Source organism: Typopeltis vanoorti, chromosome 21 (genome assembly GCF_054136105.1).
Source record: "Typopeltis vanoorti isolate ZY-2024b chromosome 21, IOZ_Tvanoo_1.0, whole genome shotgun sequence".
NCBI classification, from domain to species: Eukaryota; Metazoa; Arthropoda; class Arachnida; order Uropygi; family Thelyphonidae; genus Typopeltis; species Typopeltis vanoorti.
Window position 1 is genome coordinate 42,095,090 of NC_143569.1, and position 23,291 is coordinate 42,118,380.

Here is a 23,291-nt window from a genome sequence, read left to right on the forward strand (position 1 = left end):
AGCGCAGATGAAGAGGAAATTGCATGTTCTGTGTCTGTTTTCTTCTGTGTGGACTAAATTCCAGTAGTCTTCTTAGCTGTGTGCGTAGTTACAGGTGCTAGAGGCAGTATTCAGGGCATAGGTGATCATCACTTTGTTTGCGGGACAGGTTAGATATGTGTGTTCCAAGGTACCTGAAACATCACAGAATAGACACAGATCCGTTTCTCTTAGCTGAAATTTGTAGAGCTTAGAAGGAGTTGGCAAGATGTTATGCCATAGTCTCCACTGTATGTCGGAATCTGGTTTGGCACACTTCGATTTATATGGCAGATCCCACTGAAAACTGAGTGGCATGTGCAGCCTTGTAGATGCGAGTGTTAAGGATGAATATAAGAAGGGCGAGGATGGAGACACTGACATGAGGAAGTGGTATATTTTCTTGTAGTTGGAGGGAAGAATTGGAAGTGAGGCTTCAGATTGTACAAGATGAAATATCGGCCCCGAGCAGTTTCTAGAAGGAATACGGATTTCCTGAGGTGTAGCGATATCTGGATAGGCTTTAATAATGGAGGCTTGCAGCTATTGATATTGCTTTTCAGTTTTTGGATTCTTCATTGGTAGACTTGCGAATGCTTTCCACTTTAGAGTGTAGGTTAGGAGGTCTCCTATGACTCTTATTCCTGCCCAGTTCCATGTAGGGAAAAGAAAAGGCTGGCCAATTATGAGACTTGTGATGTTTCTGTTCGAAAATAGTGGTTCTGTAAGTACAGCTGACTCTGTTGATCCTGTAAGTGTGTTGTGATGAAGTCCTGTGTTTTTCCAGATAGATATATTTTTTATTTTATTTTATTTTTTTATTGTAAACATAACAATCTTATATACAGGATTAACCGGTTTTTGGTTCTCTGCAGTCAGGCAGAGCGGTTACATGCTCATACTCTTGTTGAGGGATGTTACATCGAAATATCAGTTATAAGGTGAATTACGTTTTTTTTTTTTTTTTTTTTTAAATAAGAGCCATTAACAGTTATTTTGACATGATACTCTATAAGAACATAAGATCTGACATGCACCTGGAAGAAGATAATAGTTACTATAGGAAAATATTATCTATTTACATGAGAGTGACAGCTGATTAATATTCGCACTGTTAAGCACAAAAAACATTTCTTCCCCCTTTCTTTTGGGGGGGATGGTGTCACTTCTATGCTGGAAAGTGGACTATGATGCAGTCGCCCTGCTCAGCCAGGAGTTTATTATGTGGATTCCAGTCTTGGTGGAAAAGCTCTCAGGTGTTATTTTGCCTATGGTGGTGATGCTCGTGTAGGATTCGAATTCTCACCTTTTGTTTGAAGGCTGCAAGGAGTTGGTCAGCTGCCTCTCTCTGTGAAGTTACTGAGCTGTCTGGTCTTGTATGTTTGAGGCAGATGCTGTATACTACTCCTTTAGCAGTGATGTAGAGGTAATTGCAGAATGAATGATTATTTGACTCTGCATGGACGAGATTGAAATACTCCTCTTCTGTATGGAGACTACCACAGGTAAGAGCTGCCGTTTCCCGAGACAAACTGATTAATTTAGTGTTGACTGAGCATTCCAATCGGATATGCCGGACTGTTCCTGATTGGTTAGCAGAACAGGCAGTTATCTGAGACATCTGAGTGAAATTTTTGTAATAGTTGGAGTGGGTAATACATTTTTTCCAGATAGATAGATAGATAGAGATAAAGAGAGAGAGAGAAAACAAAGATTTTTTTAAAATTTAACTTGTTAAAATATACATTAGGAGATAGGTAACAAAATGACTATTTACATATTATAAGTATATATATTACATAGAAAGAAAGATTTTCCTTTCGGATATACAATAGAGAATGCAATAAATGAATCAACATTACAGTTCAGTTTCAGTCTGAGTTATCGTTCAGATGAAGTGTATTGTCGTCGACAATCCAGAACAGGGTACCCGTTGGATTCCACTCCTCTATGAATTTCGCGACAGTTCTTGTTTCTTTGTAGTAATCAAGTTCCAATGAAAGCCTGCTTTGTAGTTTCCGACGGAGGCTATACATGAGGGTTTGTGCCGATTCAGTGATGGATGGCTGCTGGTTTCCTGTGTGTTATTTCTTGTGAGAAAACAGAGATAGATAGATAGATAGCGCGCGCTCGAAAGAGAGAGAGAGAGAGAGAGAAAATACTTATTTCATGCATTAATAACTTTAGATTCTTTTTTCAAGGACGTGCATTCTCCTACTAGACATCTCTCTCTCTCTCTCTCTTTCTCTCTCTCTCTCTCTCTCTCTCTCTCTCTCTCTTCCAAGAATCAAGTGTATTAAAAGAGTTGACATACCGCATGACAGTTCTTGTTCTAAATTCGTAAACGGCTCCACATCCATTTGCATCTGCGACTATTTAAGCTTTCCCAAGGGTGACGTTGCTAAAAAGAGAAGCTGCGATAAATTCAGTAACTCGCTCGGTCTCCCCTTTTGGCCCTACAAAGTGCTCCCTCTTGTCTGGCGATGACAGAAGCGACGAGAGCGTATCGTGTCTCCGTCATCTGTTTGACGTATATGACAATATGAGCGAGTCAGGAAAATGTGAAAGACAACATCTGCTTGAAGGGGGATACTTGCATTAGCAACACTAGTTTGGTAGGACGAAGAAATCCACCCCACTGGGTTCACACAAGGTAAATATTTACATTGACATCTGTTACCGTGAAAAAGAAGGGGTGAGAGAGGTTGATAAATAAGGAAGACCGAAACCAACAAGAAATTGAGCGAGGGTGGGGTGGGGAAGGTTGATTAGGAATGCGAGTTGCATGTTAAAAACATTTATTCAGATAAGACTGTAAAAATTGTATAATTAAAAGAAAAGATGCGACACTTAAGAAATGCTATGAAATTAGAATTAATTTTTGTCCAACTTAATTTTCGTATCCAACAGATTGAAATTAATTCTAAGTTAACGTGGAAGAAATGAAAATAAGGATGTTATGTTAGAGAAAACAAACTGTAACGTGGGTCAAAACAATGATTTTTGTTCAAAAAAAAATTGTTCCGTTCGAACAAAAAATAAATCTTAGTTCAACAGAAAATTTTGTATTTTGTTTCGTGGAACAAAAATTTAATCTTATTTATACAGAAAAATTTTGTCCGCTGGACAGAAATTAAATCTTAGACAAAAATTAGGTAAGATTTGAGATAACGCATGGTATCTTACACACAAAACAACCAGTAGAACGTAAACAAAACTGAAACAAGAATGTTAACAAAAAAAAAAAAAAAAAAAAAAAAACACTATTTTTGTTAATAAGATTTTGTTTTCATTTTCATATTGTTTGGGCTAGTATTTTTCCCTATAATCATCAGATCTGGATAACCATTTCCTATGTATTCAGTAACTGAGATATATACATTTTATGTGAATTTCTGCAAGGCTTGCATAAAACCTCACAGTATCCTTGGGTTCCATTTCTGCAAAGTGATCCTAGTGGGATTTTCCCATTTTTGGTGAAGGACCAAAATCACAAGAATTTGTGAAGAGGTAAGTGGCTTATTCACACTTTCCAGTTCCGTTATTTAAAGTCGTTTCAACGGATTTTGTCTTAAGACTTCGTGTTTGTCCACGCAAAACACTGGATAAATATCTGACCAACAGCTCTCGGCTGTTAAATGCGTTTATATTGCATTTAAGTTAGTAAAGTTTCGTGTTGAAGTGACGCGATTCTCGAAATTCTCGGTGATCGCTATATTTAGTTTGCTGTAAAAACGTATATGCCAGGATGTCGGTGTTTCATAAAGCAGAATAAACATAAATCCAAGCCATTAATGACCTGTTGAGTGGTCGTTAAAGAACACGTGTACTGCTAAGAGAACGTTGGTGATAGCAGATTAGAAGACATGAGTGTCTGAGCCAATAATTATCCCAAGCGTGAAGTGATGGGGGAAAATGTCAAGGGAGTAGACACTACAGCAGAGTTGCAACTAACCCTGAGACACCAGTCTCTCTGTGTGTCTGCTATTTACAAGGGTCAGGGTGACAGTACAGAAATCGGGAGGTGTCACACTTCATACTACAAACTAAAGGCCAAAATTAGGAAGATGGGGAAAGTGAAGACAAAATGAGTAAGGGGAAAAACTGATGGAGAAAATTACGAATGTGGGGAAACTGGAGGACTAAAATTCAATGTGTGTGAGGGAGAATTGGAGGGGTAAAATAGGAATGTGGGGAAACTATAAGACATCATTAGTAAGGAAAAAATTAAAGTGCAAAAATTATGAATGTAGAGGAAACTAGAGGAAAAAATTAGAAATGTGAGGAAAACTATAAGACAATTTGGGAAAACTGATGGTGAAACACAAATGATAAGAACTGAAGGACAAAATTACGAACGTGGGGAAACTGGAGGACTAAAATTCAATGTGTGAGGGAGAGTTGGAGGAGTAAAATAGGAATGTGGGGAAACTATAAGACAACATTAGTAAGGTAAAAATTAAAGTGCAAAAATTATGAATGTAGAGGAAACTAGAGGACAAAATTAGAAATGTGAGGAAAACTATAAGACAATTTGGGAAAACTGATGGTGAAACACAAATGATAAAAACTGAAGGACAAAATTACGAATGTGGGGAAACTGGAAGAAAAAACTCGAAATGTTAGGAATCAGAGGCAAAAATAGGAATGCGAGGAAATCATAACAAAATTGGCAATATGAAAAACTGAAGGACAAAATTAGATACAAAAAAGCTGAAGGTCAAAAATTATAACAAAATTACAGGGTTATGCAAATTTCTTAATATGATAAAAAATTATAAATAAAGGTTTGGAAGAACTTCATATTTTTAACATTAGTGATTGGAAACAAAGTAGGAAAGTGTTAGGAAAACAACCGATAAGGAAAATCGTCTGTTCGATTTTGAGATTATAAGAGAGAGAGAGAGAGAGAGAGAGATGGAAGGAAAAATACCGAAATGCATTAAAAGATTAAATCAGATTCATAAACCGAAATGGAAAATGCTTAAAATATTTAACTTGTTTTTAATTAATTATTAATTTAGAAAAGTAAGGAAACAGAAAAAATAAACAAATGAAATCAAATAAATGAAAACTTTAAAACTTTTAAAACTTTTTTTAAAACTTTAATTTTTAAAATTAAAAAAAAATTAAAAAATTTCATAGAAGTTTTAATGACTTGTGTAAGAGAAAGACTCGAGGAAATTAGGAATCGTCTTCACCAATAGGACACCAAATATATTTTCAATAATATTGAATTTTAAGGGATCCCACAAACAGATTTTTACGGTTTTTTCCCTTTTAGTACATCCTTGGTAAAAAATAAATTATTAATGGTGTTAGCTTTTTCTTCTGCCTGCAGGAAACTGGAAGAAATTTTCTATTCATGGATGTAAAAGAGAATTAAAAGAGGAAGGAACACCAAAACAAATAGAAACATTAATTCGAGAGCGTGTAGTTTTTGTATGTGCATTTACGGTTTGTAATAGGCACCAAATTTCTTAATATTCATTAAATATCAAATAATAAAAAATATGATTAAAATATATAGGTGAAAAAAACTAAAAACATTGTAAAACAGGACCACTAAAAAAAAAAAAAAAAAAAGAAAATCAAATGAAATGGGAACAATAATTTCTAAACATGCAGATTTTGAAAAATATTTACTAATTTACATGATGTTTCTTTCTCTGCATGATGTGATATTTTCATGATTGTTTCATGTGCATGATTTACTACTTTGCATAACTGTTTCGTTTTCTTCACAAGTTTCTTGTTGTGCATGATTTGCTGTTTTGTATAACTGTTTCTTGCGCATGAGCGACTAATTTTACACGATTGTTTTTTTCTTGTGCATGATTTACTATTTTGCGTGATTGTTTTTTTTTCCTTGTGCACGGTTTAATATTTTATTAGATCCATTTCTTCGGCATGATTTAATATGTTATAGAATCCGTTTCTTGCATGATTCAATATTTTATAAGATCCGTTTCTTCAATAATTTTCTATTTTATAAGATTCGTTCCTTTGCATGATTTCTATTTTGCATGATTTTTTTCTTCTACGACATTGTATACTACTTGGTATGATCGTGTTTACTATGCATGATTTCATATTCCACGTGACTAGCATGGCTTGATATTTTGCATCATAAAATATGATCTCCATCCACATAGTAACAGCGAATCTATTATATTTGTGTTCTCATTACACGACCACAAAAACGTTCAATAAATCGTTCAGCTCTCTTGTATGTGTCGAATAAACCTGTACGGCTAAGAAATTCCTCATAAAACAAATATAAATAGATTTATTTAACAACATATGCATGTTGACGATATTAAGAGGTTAGTGAAATAGTCGAGTGGATTCCTTATTGGTCGACGATAAATTAGATTTATGTGCAGAAGCAGACCGCAGTTATAGGTCAGCATTTACATGACAACAGACTGTAGGAAATTCGTCAGATGACTATACGGGCTTGTCCGCTTCTCGAGTTCTATATCTCCTTTTTTTTTTCCCCTATTACTCTCCGATAATATATCTCTACATACAAATACACGTACCACAAGCACAAGAAAACAGTAAAAATGCTTTTTCGTATTTACGCAAGCATTCTAAGCCCAAAAAGAATTGTCTAACCTATAGAAACTCGATCTGTGATGGTTCTCTACCACGCGCCCTATAAAAACACTCCGTGGGGGAGATGCTATTTCAATAGGCAGAAGGGCTTAGGTATACAAGCGCGTAGAGAGAAGCAATTCAACGAATAAAAGTGGAACGCACAAGAGAAAAGAACTCTATTTCCGGACCTCAGATATGTGGACAAAAGGTCGATCATTGTGACTCGGGCCACGCGTCTTCCCTATGTGTACTGCCCTTTTAAATCAGGAGAGCAGGTTGTTTTGGCAGTTGCAGTGGTAGCCATTTTGTTAGGCAAAGGAGATAAATATGCTGGCTAGTTGACATGTAGTATTCTCGATAGTTCCAATCTTTTTTAACCTTCTTCCTCCTAAAAGCTGGCAAAGAAACTAATCTGGTCATAAATATTTGTTTAATTTAACTAATTCTCGAGAATGTATATTTCATGAAATATTATGTTGGTGAAATAAACATTCTCCAGAATATTTTTGATGAAATAGACATTCTCCAGAATATTTTTGATGAAATATACACTTTCCAGAATATTTTTGATGAAATAGACATTCTCCAGAATATTTTTGATGAAATATACACTTTCCAGAATATTTTTGATGAAATAGACATTCTCCAGAATATTTTTGATGAAATATACACTTTCCAGAATATTTTTGATGAAATAGACATTCTCCAGAATATTTTTGATGAAATATACACTTTCCAGAATATTTTTGATGAAATATACATTCTCAAATATTTTGAAAGAAATATACACTCTTCAGAATATTTTTGATGAAATATGTATTCGCGATTGTTGTTGATGAAATAAGCACCTGGAAAGTCATTCTTTTACATAATATGCATGTCATATATGCTAAAATACGCGACTATTGTTGTAGGAGATGGCAAAATGCTGTTAGTGGTAACAATGAAAACTGATGTGGTGTTTGCGTCGGCAAACCCATGACCATTGTTATGAAGTTCGTGTAACTAGCGACAAAGCAAAATTTGTCAACTTCAACTATTTAAATACTTTTTTTTTTTATTATAATTCAAAGATAATGGTTTCAACATGTACGTTGATTTAAACTACGAATTTGAAAATTTGTTTCGAAATGTAGTATGAAACAGTTATAAATATTTAATTAAAATAATTTCTATCAAAATATTATTAGCACAATCATTCATTTTCTCTCTCATTTTATATATTTTTGTCAGTTATTATTTTAGAATTTTTTTTTTTTTCATTTGCAGATGCTGGGATGACAGAGCTGATGGCAGAAACTATCCATAGCATAATCTGTTATACCATCCCGATAATCGAATTAAGGTCCAGTAAAACTGTTGGACTACGTTTGTCAACTTCTGCATGACGTCATCATCCCTAATTCAAATAACAAGCGACCCCATCTGAACTCACGAGATTAAGCACCCCTACAGATACGCATTATTGGATATTCTGCCCAACATGGGGATGTACAAGGCACCGACAAACTACCGAAAAGAAGTGTCCAGGCGAATGCAACACACACACACACACACACACACACACACACACACACCTCAGCTTCAAGTGGCACACTCTCGCAGATCCAGCTGGACCGTAGAGGGATGTGAGCGGAATGTCAATAAATCATTAATTAGGTCCCCTGTCATCTTAACCGACCTCATGGAGCGCGAGGAAGACAAATTAGTTCGCCACAAATTACTCATAGATCCCCCACTATTCGCCAACCACCCCCGTATATCAAACAGCCATGGGGGTGCTGCAATAGAACAATTTCTTTGAAGTTCGCAAGAACCAAAAGAAGACGATTAATTCTTCGTTGAAAATAGAATTGAAACTTAGAAAAAAAAATTTTTTTTAATTCCCTTATTTAATTGGAATTGTGATACTAACAATAATAAAAAATATTTCTAATTATTGCATCAATTCGTGAGCAGTGATTTTTGCGTCATTACAACTTAGTTATCGGTGCGCTTTCCATAGCAGTGGGATCGTCATACCGCTCGCAACTCCCTACTTTGTCCTCCGCCAATTAGCGAAAAGTGTCACCTGTTCCCGTCACTAATGACTCCTAACAGGGGAGTCTTCCTGGAGAACACACAGCTATCGACGAAGCAACCAATAACGGGAAGGGGGAAGGTTGACATTATCGTCTCGCTGGGCTTGACAACGGACAGGCTTCGACGGGCAACTGGATGTATTTTGTTCGAGTGTCAACATGCTCAAGTGAGCCGATGACAAGAACCACACGCTTTGAGGTCTGGCTCATCGCTTAGAAGAATAGCAGCGATCGGTTATTTTTTCCAGGAAGTTGTCTTTTTTTTTTTTTTTTTTCTTTCCCTAGAAAGTGCAATGCAAGATCGATAACACCATATTATGAAAATTATTCTATCTATCAATCCATAAACATTGCTTCGAAATCTTCAGCTATCTTCGGCAGTTATACCCGAGAACATTCAATCCTTTAACACCTACCAGTGACCTGACCTTGAAAGATCACGGTAATACCCTGCGTAATTAGCCGTCAAAAGGATCCTTGACAAGCGGTGATGGTTTAGACAGGGGAGTGGCGTGGCGGTTTGTAGAAACCATCACAAGTGACACTGAAAAATTGTTAGGGTAAGGATTCACGTGGGTGTCTTGTTGCATGTGTCCAGAGAGATCATTTTTGATATAAATGAAAATTAAAATATGTTAATCGACTTAACAGTAGGAGAAATACACAAATTATGACACCAAACTATATATAAAGCAGAAGTAAATGAATTAAAGAGAAATGAAATGTTATATTTATATTGTTGGCATGTAGCAAAAGATGTAATTGTTGTTCTTGTAATAAACAAAAAGCTTTTCATTGTTATCTGTTAATTGTTCTCATAAAAGTTGTAAGTTTAACTTGTATTGTTTATTTACAGTGAAATGCTATTGTTATAAAGGAAATCATTCTTCCTTATTAGATTTATTTAAAAACCTGATCAAGATGATTAAAACAATCAAGAAAACAATTAGTATGATTGCGCATTGAAAGTTGTTCTTTGCATAGGAAGATAACGAACAAGAAGCACATTAATTAGAATAGCAAAGCCAATCATTTAAAATTATTGGCCAAGAATGTACCGAATATTTTGACAAAACTCTTCTTGGTGGTACCAGTATATTTAGCAGCGTAATGGCCATCAAATATCAAATCAAATAATGGCGATCTCATTATCAGCAAGCCAAAGTTTCCGATGGACATTCTAAAGTCTTAAAAACGATGTCCAGAGAAGTACTGTTCATTGGAAATTTTTCCTATAAACCAAAATATAATTTTTAAATTCTTTACATTTCTATGTAGCATACGCTGCATCGATTCTATGGAAATAACAGTTGAGTACGAATATGATGACGCACTACGTCACAATACAAGGGTTCTGGCAATGTGGTATTTATATATAAAATAATTATTTTAGTCTTGAAAATTTCTGCAGCTTTTGATGAATGATATTTTAAAATTTTGGTCGTATATAAGCCAATCGAAGAATGATCCAGTCATGAATAATGTGAGTCCTTAACAAACAAACAAACAAAAAAAAAAAATGTTGATTTTAGCCGATACATATCTTCGAAATTTGTTGAAGAATAAATATAAAAGTAAATATATAACAGTAAATAAATATAAATATAAAACTAAATATATGAAGAATAAATATATAAATATAGCAGTCGAAAAAAGATGAAAAAAAAATATATATATATATATTTTTTTTAAAGAATAAATTTTAAATGACTTTAAACCGAGATAAATTTAATGCTAATGATACAACTAGTTTCAGCCTTTTACAGCCTTCTTCAGGTATCCACTAAAGGGAACACAGTAATAAAAATTGAAGATACAAAAAACGGAGAATTGCAGGCAAAAAATGCAATACAAAATTGACACAAAAAATTATTTTATTTATATATAAAATAATTATTTTAGTCTTGAAAATTTCTGCAGCTTGTGTTTTTGTGTCAATTATGTATTGCATTTTTTGCCTGTAATTCTCAGTTCTTTTGTATCTTCAATTTTTATTACTGTGTTCTACCTTTAGTGGATACCTGAAGAAGGCTGTAAAAGGCTGAAACTCCTTCCAGCCGAAAGGCTACGAGTTCGAATCCCGCCGTGGGCATGGATGTTTGTGATTGTCTATGGAAATACTAGTAATGGCGTTGGTTGAGTGGTGGAGACAGAGTTGTAGATTAGGTGCCCTCCCTCGATGAATCTTTGGATTCCCTGGAGGTGTCTAATAATTTCATCTTTTTTTGATTGTCTGAAATCCAAGAAAATAGATAAATTAATTTAATGGAACACGCAACATGTTTCGTCAAAACGACTTCTTCTTCAGGTGTGGTAACACTTAAAGCAAATATACATATATATTCCATCCAGTTATATATATATATATATATATATATAGCTTGTGCATAACACTATTAAAAAAAACGAGTAATAATTATAACTATCCCATACAACATGGAAAAAAAAAAAAAAAACGAATCTGTTTAGCCTACTATATATATATATATATTTCCTTCCCCCATCCTAACAAGGACCGATACGAAAAACAGTTCTTGACACTCGCTGGATAGCATCTTCGCAAAGAGAATGTGAAGGTGAACCAACACATGAAACTTCGCTTTGGAAAGTGATCGCCAATTTAGTTACGGAGTGAAGCAAAATACCATATTTGCATCCAGTTATCGTCATTCAGTAGAAATTCTACTCTAAAGATTTATTATTTTATTTTATTTATTTATTTATTTAAATCACTAGAGGTCAGGCTGGAGAAAAGGATTAACTAACTACGTAGATTTAGTTTACCGGTATACAGGGCATGAGCATGTAGCTTGGTTCCGTATACACTTGTATTCTTCCGATGATGACCTCGATACAGGGGTCAAAACGTCAAGTTTTATTTTATTAGTAATTAATAAAATAATCTGTTCAACACGTGTGTTTTTGTGTCCCTAAATTTACAAATATGAGTGCTGATCACCGTGTAACCTTAAAAGAAAGAACTACTCAAAAGAGTACAATCGTTGCCAAACGGATATCTTTAATGTGCAGGCTGAGTAGATATGTAGTCACACTCTTACCAAAGCTGTGGGTTCGAATCCTGCTTTAAGCATGGATATCATTTTTTGTTGATGCATGAATTTCATCGCCAACTGCCAGGCTCCTCGAGACCACTTTCCCGTACTAAATATGTTATAAAGTTTATGTGCCTTTCGTGGGTTGGATTACCATAAAACAAAGAAATAATGTTTTTGAAGCATTCCGCCTAGTCTGTTTTTTCGCAACATGGCTTACTTACTGTAGGGTGGTGTAATGTTTTTTCTATTTTTTTCTTTCTAAAAAGGAATTTTTATTTCGGCGTAAATATCTCTGAGTGAATTTGTTGGTTGTTTTGGATTTACAGCCGAAGCAACTAAGGCTATGAGGCCAGTGTATTATGTCTGTAAATTGCGTGTGTTCTTCTGGTCCGTTCCTGGTTTGCGGGATGAAAAACCGTAGTTTCCGAGAGAGACAGAGAGAAACACCTCTTGATCCCCGTATGAGACCGGCTAACTCATCTTCAGTTGAAAAGACCTTTTATCCAAATTCTTTGCCTCCTAAATGGGATTCAAACTCAGATCTTTCTTAGATCTTTCTAAGGGCATCGTGATTACCGACTAGGCTACGATGGCTCGTGAGTAAAATTGAGGCTCACCCGTATGCACAAATAAATACCTTAATTAAAATAACTAAAACATCCATAACGATCAGTGCAACTCCACATGATCTTGAATGGAATGTTTTTTTTTTATATATTTTTTCAATTAGAGTAATTCTTATTACTTCAATCCAGTTATTGGGAGAGCGAATGTAATAATGCAGATACAACATTAGTGAAAACTCGTTTTATGACATAAACTAAGTTTAAAAAAATATTTAAAAAAAATAATAACGTGCAAAAATGCAGTACCTGAAGCAGTCGATCCACTTGATTATGGCCAGAATATACATAATAAAATAATAAATATTAAAATCATTTTATTATTTTCTGTGATTCCAGCTGCATAGTAGGCTAACCAGATTCGTTTTTTTTTTCTCCCCATATTGTATGGGATAATTATAATTATTACTCAGTTTTTTTTTTTTTTAAATAGTGTTATGCACAAGCTGTATGGATAAACAGCATAATAGCTGCTAAGGAAAACGAAACCATGTAACGCATGTACCACTCATAGCAAACATCTGTTCGGGTGCTTTTTGAAGGTCTAAAAACAGCACCACATTATTTAAATGAGACAGAAAAAGAGAAAGCAGAATAAGATCAACTATACAGTATTCAAATTACACATTAATAACACCCGACTTCTGTTTGAGGAGGGTAAAAAGACTTTTTCGTTTGATTGCTGTAAATATGTAAATATCTCGACTCTTGTTCACCACGGTTTGTGCAATTTCAGGTTAACCCATCAAGAAATCAACCCCACCACCACTTGAGTGTAAAAGAACTTCGTCACGCTAATACCACTCAAAAACGGAAGCCTATTGAGAAAAAGGCGTAAGACAGAAAGAACGAAAGGGGCCATCCACTCCCTTAATACCATGCTACAATGTCCCCAACTCTGAAATAATCTCTCTCTAGGGAAACATTACATCCTGGTCTTCCTAATCAAATGCTTGTAAGACCACCCTGACTCTTCCAGCTTTTCTCAGCCAATGAGGGCGCTTGGGGGATAAAAACAGTGACTTTGTAACAGGAGAATAAAAAAGGGGAAATCTCACAATTTCGTTTCAGAAATTATACCGTAAAATAGCCTTTCCTATAGAATTGAAAGACGCCCCCATTCCACCTTCACCCAGACGCTTAACAGTTGGGTCCAGCAGGAAATAGCTGTTTTAAACCACAACGAGGAGCTAGTGTATAATTAAGGCGGAGCTTGGATCAACAGACTAGCTTGGAAGAACTAGGGGGGGGCATACTGGGGATAAAGGATATTAAAAGTTTTTCCTAGCACGCTTTCTCAATCCACTTGTGTGTACAGAGCAACCTGAACCACCCAAAGGGCTGGCCTGCGGTCAGCACAGGTCAAACGGAACCCCCACATTCTCACGCCTTGACCATCCTTTCCGTAGCGGATTCAAGGTACACAGGATGTAATTAGATAGTTGACCTTGGCTGGGTTTAGTGTAATGGGTCTGTCTGTCATTGTGGTCTAAAGCTGTCAAGACTTGAGCATCGCTTGTCAAGAAATTGATGGTTGGAGAATAAAAACTTATTCTAAACAACCCGAATTAATTTTAATTGCCTTTTCTAGGTCTCGTTATGGTTGAGTACAGAATTTATCTGTTGAAATTTCCATTTTTCTTTTAAGAGAATACACGCATATAAGCGTATTGGCGTCAAGATGGATGTCAATAAAATAGGCATCTATCTTAACGTCATTTTATTCATCATCATCCATTAGTCATTTTATTCACTATCCATCTTGACGCCAATTGGCGTCAAGATGAATAAAATTATGAATAATAATTATGACGCCAATTGGTATCAAAGATGAATAAAAATAACACATTACAATTTAGAGATTTGCCAAACATTGTTTGTTAGAAACACTAATTATTGTATAATTGAGAATTAATATTCGATAACAATTCACTAACCAGGTTAAAAGAATGCATTGATAGACAACTAGCATTCAGTATTGTTGAATAATTGTTGACAGACATAGAACGTTATTATAAAGTTAGAAAAACCTCATTTGAATTAAAATAGTGATCTGAGTAGAGCCAAAGAAATATCTATATTGAAAATGAATTGACAAGTAGCTTAAATATATAAGGATGTTTAAATGAATGGTTGAATAGAAATAGCAGAGATTAAAACAGACTGCCCAATGATGCATTGTTAAGGTCTTTTGTGTCCTAGTCTCCGCTTCTTTTTTTTTTTTTTCAATAGTTAATCATTTCTGGTCCCTTTATGTAAAACTTCTAATACCGATCAGTTAAATCAAAACAAAATGCATTGTTGAGTGCTAAAGCAAGAGCAGAAAAACACATTCGTTCATTTGAGCATGCGTGTTATAGCATTATGACGTAAACAATGGAACCATCTATTATTATGTCTATTATTCTACTGTGTTATTGGGTATCATGCTAGTATATTTTCGCAACCATTTAAACAGTTTCTTTTTCGGTTTTAAAACAATGTGGGATTTAATATCCCCTTAATTTAAATAATGTTTATATCGCGGAAACGAAGCCTATTGGCTCTTTATATTTAAGTAATTTAAACAGCTATCTAAAATTCTCTTTAAAGCAGGTCATAGGAATGTCTACATACCAACAAACCACGCAATACTAACTAGAAAAAAAAAAGGTGCAAATTATGTGTTAATTGAGTGACCACGAAGTTCTTTGTGCTGTCACAAGAGAGCAACCCTTCACTGTTATTTTTTATTTTATTTTATTTTTCTCTTTTTAATTCCGTCCTTCCTTTTCACAGTTAGCGCTCTTGGCGGGAACGGCAGACAGCGTGGCGTTTCTGATGTCTTGAAGGGGAACTCAAGCGTCCCCACCGAGAATCTTAATGAAACATCCTCCTCCCCCCCTTTCTCTGCCCTTCACACCAGCCTCGAGCGGTGTGAGAATCATGCAAAGCATGCGGTTACTATGTCTGCAGGCTTTGGACTCCTAAAAATGGCGGTCATAAGAGAACGAAGAACTATTAAGTGTGGTTGTAGTGACAGACTTTGCCTACGAGGCTTTTTCCAATCGCTTGCTTTTGTGTTTTCTAACATGGCTAGGGGTGTCCGGTATTCGGGTCCTTTGTCTCAAAGGTCGTGAACGCTGTGGACACCCGCTGGTGAGGGAAAACACGTGCGTGAAGTTGAAGGGGAAGGTGGAAACAAAAACACCTTTTATTTGATACGTTGGAATCCCTTTTTGTAGGCAGGTAGGCAAGCATTAAATATATTTAGCACCACAAGCAAAAACGTCCCACACCACCCATTTCCAGCGCCATTCTTTTGTGGGGGAGAGTTCGTTATTTCTTGTAGAAGATGCGGCAAAAGAAATAGTTTTATAGAAATAGTATCGATAAAGTTAAAAATGATAAATAAATAAATAAAATAATAATGAAATCCCACACTGTTTCATTAGATTGACACCAGGTGACAGCGTAAGCAATATGAAAAACACGAATTCATATATATATATATATATATATATATATATTTTTTTTTTTTTTTGAAATGTATTTTTTCTCTCTGTCTCGCTCTTTCTTTCTTTTCATATACAAAATTTTTTCTATGTTGTTTATGACAAAAAGTAGTCTTACATACAAAGTAATATGTTGTAGTAGCACTCAGTTTGTTGTATAAAAGTGGTATTCATTTAAAATATTATAAAATTTATTTTATTTTTCTTGGAAATAATAATGTAACTTATATTTCCTCCTGAATTTCATTAATATTAAAAAATAATCCTAAAGATCTTTCGAAAATTCTTTAAATACTAAGTACACCTTTTAATTTTAAATATCATCATATTTATAATTTTGACAAACGGTAATAATTCATGGTTATACTCATATCTTGGGATTACAATATCTTTTTTCCTACTCTCCCAGTTTGAAATTCGCTGTAAGCGATGGATTTGTCGAAGTCATTAGGTAGGCCTTAGACGAATTTACGTATATATATATATATATATATATATATACTGTATATATATATATATAATTCGGATGGTTTGCGAATATATATAGATGAATTTACGTATATATATATATATATATATATATAATTCGGATGGTTTGCGAATAATGCAAAAAATAATATAATACAAATACAGTATATATAATTTAATATATATATATATATATATATATAAAATAAAATTATATATATATATATATATATATATATATAAAATATAATTATATATATATATATATATATATATAAAATATATATATATATATATATATATATATATATATATATATATATATATATATATATATATATAAAATTCAAAAATATTGCATAAAAAATTAATTTGCTCACCCATTTACTAATGTAATATAGGTACAACATTATCCTGCATGAAATGTATATAAAAGCTTTATTTCATCTATTCATAATTATGATGACCACTTTTTTGCTAAGATGGCATACATTCAAATTCGTCTTGATATAATTTATCAAACTATATGACAATAAAATAACAGAAATGATAGATGAAGTCCATAAATTATTTGAGATTGAAATAGTATTTTATTTAATTGAAATAAAATATTGACAGTACTTTGCTATTACAGCTTTTCATTCGTATTGTTATCAACAAAAATTAATAAAATTCAACAAATTGCCTAATAAAACAAACAAACCAAAATGCACAAATAAACACACACACACACATACATACGTTAGCCAATATTTTCATTGAATTAGTTCTATTATTATTATATGGACACACCTCCATGGAGTCCGAGAACTCATCGCGGGATACTCAATCTATTCATTTACAGACCAACCACTCAAAATTGACCCTGGCAACCCATTCCACTCATTCACAACTCTCCAAGCAAAAAATCTAGTCCTCACGCACGACCCCAAATAACCACACCTTTATTCAACTTCCATGATGATCCCTCGTTCTGGTTCCTCTAGCGAAGTGCTGAAATATTTCCCGTGCATCTATCCTATTTATAGGATAGATGCACGGGATAGTTGCTTAAAGAGTTTTAATCATATCTTCCCTTTTTCTCCTATCAACCAACTTCTGCAATCCACACACCTTCAATCTATCCTCAGAGGGCACATTCCGCAGGCCATTCACCATCTTGGTCACTCGCATCTGAATCCTCTCCACTCCTTCCACATCTCCAAGAAACCTAGGGAACCAGCTTGAGCAGTAATTCACATGTGGGCATATCAAGGCCTTACAAAGAGGAATAACTTCCCTATCTCTATTTGTTAATGTGTTTTTCAATAGCCAAGCAACCTTAGCAATATGTCCTCAAAACTTTAACTTTCTGTCTACCACCTCCCCTAAATCTCTAGCTTCATCTATTTCCTGGAGCAGTGCCATCAAGGTGATACATAGCTTGTAATCTATTTATCCAAAAGTGCATAACTTTACATTCCTTGATACAACTGACGCCCATTAAACTTTGTCCATAATGAGAGTCTATTCAAGCTCTCCACATCGCCTTGATTAACTATTACTCTACCTAATTTCGCATCATCAGCAAACAACTGAATAATTCCTTTCAAGTCATTTCCTATATTTGTATAAATTAAACAGCAATGGTCCCAGCACTGAACCTTGTGGCACACCACTGGTCACCTGTTTTCGCCTCGCTTCTGCCCTTCCACATATCATCGGTTTTTGATATCTGTCCAGCAGCCAACCTCTTATCCACTTAACCAGTGTCGTATCCATCCCTAATTTGTGGAACAGAGCTCCATGTGGCATTCTGCCAAATGCCTTTGCAAAATCCAGCAAAATCATTGTGTAGCCATTTCCTTTATCCAATTCAGCTGTTACTCTATTATAAAAAAAAAAAGTTAATAAATTACTAAGGCATGTTATATTATTATCAGGGCTTATCGGACCTTTTAGGTTTTCATAAGAAAATTCCGAGAAATCCTAACGTAACAAAAAATTTTAAATCAAGATGCATTTGGGGTAGTCAAAAGTCTTGTAATGTGAGGAAAAGGTATTGTTAGTAAATTTCGTTTGATTCTTGAGAGTTGGAAGGGTTTTCTCCCCAAAACTCGTGTCTTTCATCTGACAAAACGGCAAGCCGAAGATGCATGTCTACACACATAAAATGCATATATTGCAGGACAAGGACCCTAATATATTTGCTTTATTTTCTTATAAGTTTTATATTTTTTATATAATAAAAAAATTATAATTTTAAGATTATAAGTTTATAATAAATTGAACTAAGTAGAAAATGGAATCAAAAATGATATGTATGATGTACAAAACTTAAATCCGACCCTAGTTAGAGGATGTACCGACGGACGACATTAATCTCCCCTCAATACATAGATAACATTTTTATATATTTATGAGGGGGGGGGGGTAGAAAAAAAGAAGGAACATCTAATTATTTGTTTTAAATTATCCGCTCACTGTCTGTTACTTTTTGTAGGCAAAGTAACGTATGGCTTCCCTGACATGGGAACAGTGGCTCCACCTATCCCGTACGTGAATCCGCTGAAATTAAAAGCGCTCCCAATTCCCTGAGGACCTTTTTACGGTCGTAGTATTAAATCCATGCTTACACTTTGGTGAACAAAATGTCTTCGCTACCCTCCCGAAAACGTGTACGCTCCTGGTGGCCAAGGGGAACCGATATAATTACGCGTCTTTTATCTCCGTAATATTGACAGCGGTTCATCTGTAAATCTACACCCCCGTGGTATTCTAGATTAAGGGGGGAAAAATGGACGGATAATTAAATAAAGAAAAAAACCGCTAAGGAAAATATATTATCCTTTAAATAACGATGGGCGATGGATCGGGGCACGCGACCACCAATATCCCTATGGTACGTAACGCAAGCGATCTTCATGACATGGGTTGTTATTGGATTATGAAAGCCCGGCTTCGTGATTAGCAAAAGAGGAGGAGAAAGGGGAAAAAAATACAATTACTGATCTGAGATTGGGTAGTCTGTAGGAATCAAGTCATGAGTTAATCACATGGAAGGACCGGTGAAATCTCTTGGAATAAGTTAATAACGAAATTGTTCATTTATCTACAATGGACAAGACGACTCATCTTTAGAGCTATTCCGATGTAGTGTTGGAGTTAGTAATAGGGAAATCGATTTTTTTTTTTTTTTATGTTTGGCGTTTAGAACGTATGGGAACTGATCGCTAATGAAGAACAAGCAAATAATGAAATTTGTCGTTGTTTTTGTGGTAAAATAAATAGTTACCAAATTAACTTATTAATTTATAGCGATGTTATTATAAAGACGGCGAAACCTTTATTAATAATGATAAAAAAAGTTATTATAATGACGACGATATAATAATTATGATAGTAAATAAGACAAAAATGTATTGTTTCAATAGTTAATTATATGAAGAAACAAAATTTGAACAAGAACTGAAGAGAAATAAAAGTAGACTTTTAAGCAATTGCTTCATCAAGAATAAACATGACAATTCCGAAAATGTGATTATAAATAACTTATTTTGTTTTTTTATGACGCAGTTTGTTTAAATATTTCATGGAAATATAGTAAAACAATAAAGTTAATTTATTTGTAGTTAGCAACTTTGCACAACTAACTAAAATAATAATAACAATACAGAATATGTATTGATCCTATTCACCACTATTTTTATAGAATATAAATCTATATAAAATAAATATACATAAATATTTTTATTTATGAATTAATCGACCGTGAGATGCGGTGAGTAAAACCCTTGGAGGGTAATGGATGGCAGTGCTGTAGCCAATGAAGTTCTAACTGAGGCTCGGCTATTGCTGTTACCCTCCTGCCATGATCAGAGCTTTAATAGCTCAATAACACCTTATCCCTACATTGTCCTCTACAGATAACGGGGAAGATGAAAAGCATTCTTGCTTCGCCCCTTTAAGCCAGTCCTTATAAGGACTATGCAGCACAGTTTAATAGCGCAGCATAGGCTGACTCAGGAACTTTTTTCTTTTTTTTTTTTCATTTAAATGAACGAACAGGACAGAGCAGAGAAATTCAGAGAGAGAGAGAGAGAGAGAGAGAGAGAGAGGATGAATTTTCGTAGGGTGGAACTCATATTGAAATCATTCTTACTAACAGACAAATGATCCCGTAGTTTTGGTATAATAATCAAATCTCTGTTGTCTTGAGGAGGCTGCTTTTATTGTGGCAACGCACTGTATACAAAAAAGAGATAGAGATACAAAAAAAAAGGTAGATCCATTACGGTACTATATACACACAGCAGAAGCCTACTTGTCGATGTGTGATTTACGATAAGGTAAACCCACATTTTATATTTAGCCAACACATCTCGGCATCCAGAGTTCAAAGAACCGTGTTGATTTATGCTAGTAATGACCCAACCAGACAGCTGCAACTGCTTTATCATCTTGGTACGACACGGGAAGCTCCCTAAAAAAAAATGTTTTGTTTTAGGTAAATGCAAAGGAATATTCGAAATCTTTAGCTAAAAAAAAAAAAAAAAAAAATGGGTGACATCGCAAAACTTGTATTTAAAAAAAAAACCAAAAGAAGCTCCCACTTCTACTGACGTTGACAAATGCGTTCCCAAAAGCTGTTTAAATTTTTTTTGCTAACGTGTGTGTTGTTTTATTATTTCCTACACCTTGTGAGCGATCAGCTACGCTTTTTTTTGCTTCTCCTCATTTTTCTTTTTTTTTTTTTTATGTACCGGCAACCCTAATTTCGACATGCTATTAAGCCTAACAGTGAAACTGAAAAGCCTTCCATGTATAACATTATTAGGTGATATAACAATGCGTTATCACTGTCTCGCGACAGCACATGCAGGCGGGTGGTTGATTTCCTTTTTTTATACTTACGTCACAATGTTCTATGACATCACATTATGTGGAACCATGCTACCACTGATTTCAGTGGCTCCATGCTGATACAGCGACCTTGGAAGTAAGGATTACCACTTAATATCTGCTAAAGATAATAGTTCGTCTCTCCTCACCCTCTTTTTTTTTTCTTTGTTGCTTTTCGCTGTTGTTAATAGATTTTTTTATATTCCTTTTCTGCAGTATGTTGATGTGTGTGAGTATACAGGTTCTGGTGTTCAGTTCTATATTAGAAAATTTTATGACGACTTTTTACATTAGTAGAGGTATGTTTTTATTTAGTGCTATTATGTAAGCATAAAGTATGAGAATCGGGCCCCTTTGGGGTTGGGGGAGGGGAGCGATAAGCACCCTACTGGGAAAGAAACGCTATTTCAAAGACAGCAACAGCTCTTTGAAGAAAGAATGACAGAGGTGCGCAATTCAATCAATTTTTTTTAATTAAATGAGAAAGAATACAGAAACTAGTGTGAAGCCAACTGCAGTGCCACCTAGTGTATCACTCAGTCAATCAGAGTAATATAGCGCTGTTTATCGAAGTAAATACACATTTTCTAATAATCGTTTAGGGACGCCATCTAGTGACTAATGAGTGCATATACTGATGTTTAATTGTAAGTTGTCAAGGCCTCGAATATATTCAATAATAGGCCCATTTTAAGTGCTCGAAAAGAATGCAACTGGTTGTCAGGGCGACCATACCTATATCTTTACTTGTCTATAGCGTTAAACGATCCACGGCCGAACTTTGCGCAGCTGATAGAGGCTAAGATTTATGAGGCTATCTATCCATGTTGTAGGCAACAAGTTCTTTCGTTATGGACAGCCTGCGAGGTTTTACTGTGGCTCGATCATCAATCACTGCCCCGCGAGTCGGACACTCACGCGCGAGGCCTCCATTCCCGCTCGAGCTTGCTCGGAACGATCGACAGATGCTCACATAATCTCGGGGTTAGAGCGACTCGATTCCATCAACGTCCACACCTGCAGCGGGACACACCCCACGTCATTTCACCTGTCTTTTCTACCCCGTTGCCACAACAACGGGCTTATGGCATTGCAACAATGGTAACAGCACGGGCGAGCATCTCGCGATGGGTTCAGAGATCTCTTGTCTGATGACGTATGATAAGGGATTGGCCGACGTGAAATATAACTCCGTTCTAGGATACGATCGTTATAACGACCTTTGTTATAGCGCCGTTTCTCTCTCTCTCTCTCTCTCTCTCTCTCCAGAAAATCAGTTTTACGATTTGTATCCAATATCCAACAAGAAATAACTACACTGTCAAACAGTGTTGCTAATGTATCATTAAATGAATTCGTTTTGTTTTGTTTTTTATTGGCTAGATGGGTGAAACAAGAATGCTTTTCATATTCCCCCGTAAAAGAAAATGTACGAATGGAGTAATATAGGGCTATAAGCTCTGATCATGGCAGGAGGGTAACAGCAATAGCCGAGCCTCCGTTAAAACTTCATTGGCTACAGCATTGCCATCCATTATCCTCCAGGGGTACCCATTTTAGTCGCCTCGTACGACATGCATGGGCTGGTATGTAAGTAAAGCCCTTTCTAAAAATTAAGACGATCCCCTGGACCACTCCTTACAAGTTGTCGAAAGACCGTCCAACTCAGCGATGGTTCCACTCAGTGACGGGCCGCTCATATTCCAGGATAAAGCATCAACTGATAAGGCCCCTCATGGGCTACGCCGGAGAACACCCTCCCCAGAGACTCAATATGCTCTCTCAGGACAAACCTCCCGAAATCTAAACCCTCTCCCTCACTGGGAGCAAAGTTTCGGAAGAAATCAAAGAGAGCGAAACTCCCGAAACTCTGCGTCCCGTTTTAGTCGCCTCTTACGACGTGCATGGGTTACAGTGGGGTTAGTTTTATCCCGGCCACCACAAATGAATGCAAAAATGCAAAACGTTACTGTCTAAGTGTGAAGCAAAATGCTTTAATAATCCCTGCTATCTGATAAGGTTGCTGTGTAGGGAAAAGTTTATGAGCTTAAGTGCTCTGCCCGAGTG

The 23,291-nt window shown here is 35.3% G+C and overlaps 1 long non-coding RNA gene across 1 annotated transcript in view; it reads left to right on the forward strand.

The window, feature by feature from the left end:
* Nucleotides 1-9,447, forward strand: part of LOC150094783 (uncharacterized) — a 72,973-nt gene extending 63,526 nt beyond the window's left edge. The window contains exon 2 of the long non-coding RNA XR_016550164.1: nucleotides 7,891-9,447. This is a non-coding gene — a long non-coding RNA (uncharacterized LOC150094783). The remainder of the gene's footprint in view (nucleotides 1-7,890) is intronic.
* The last annotated feature ends 13,844 nt before the right edge of the window (nucleotides 9,448-23,291 follow it).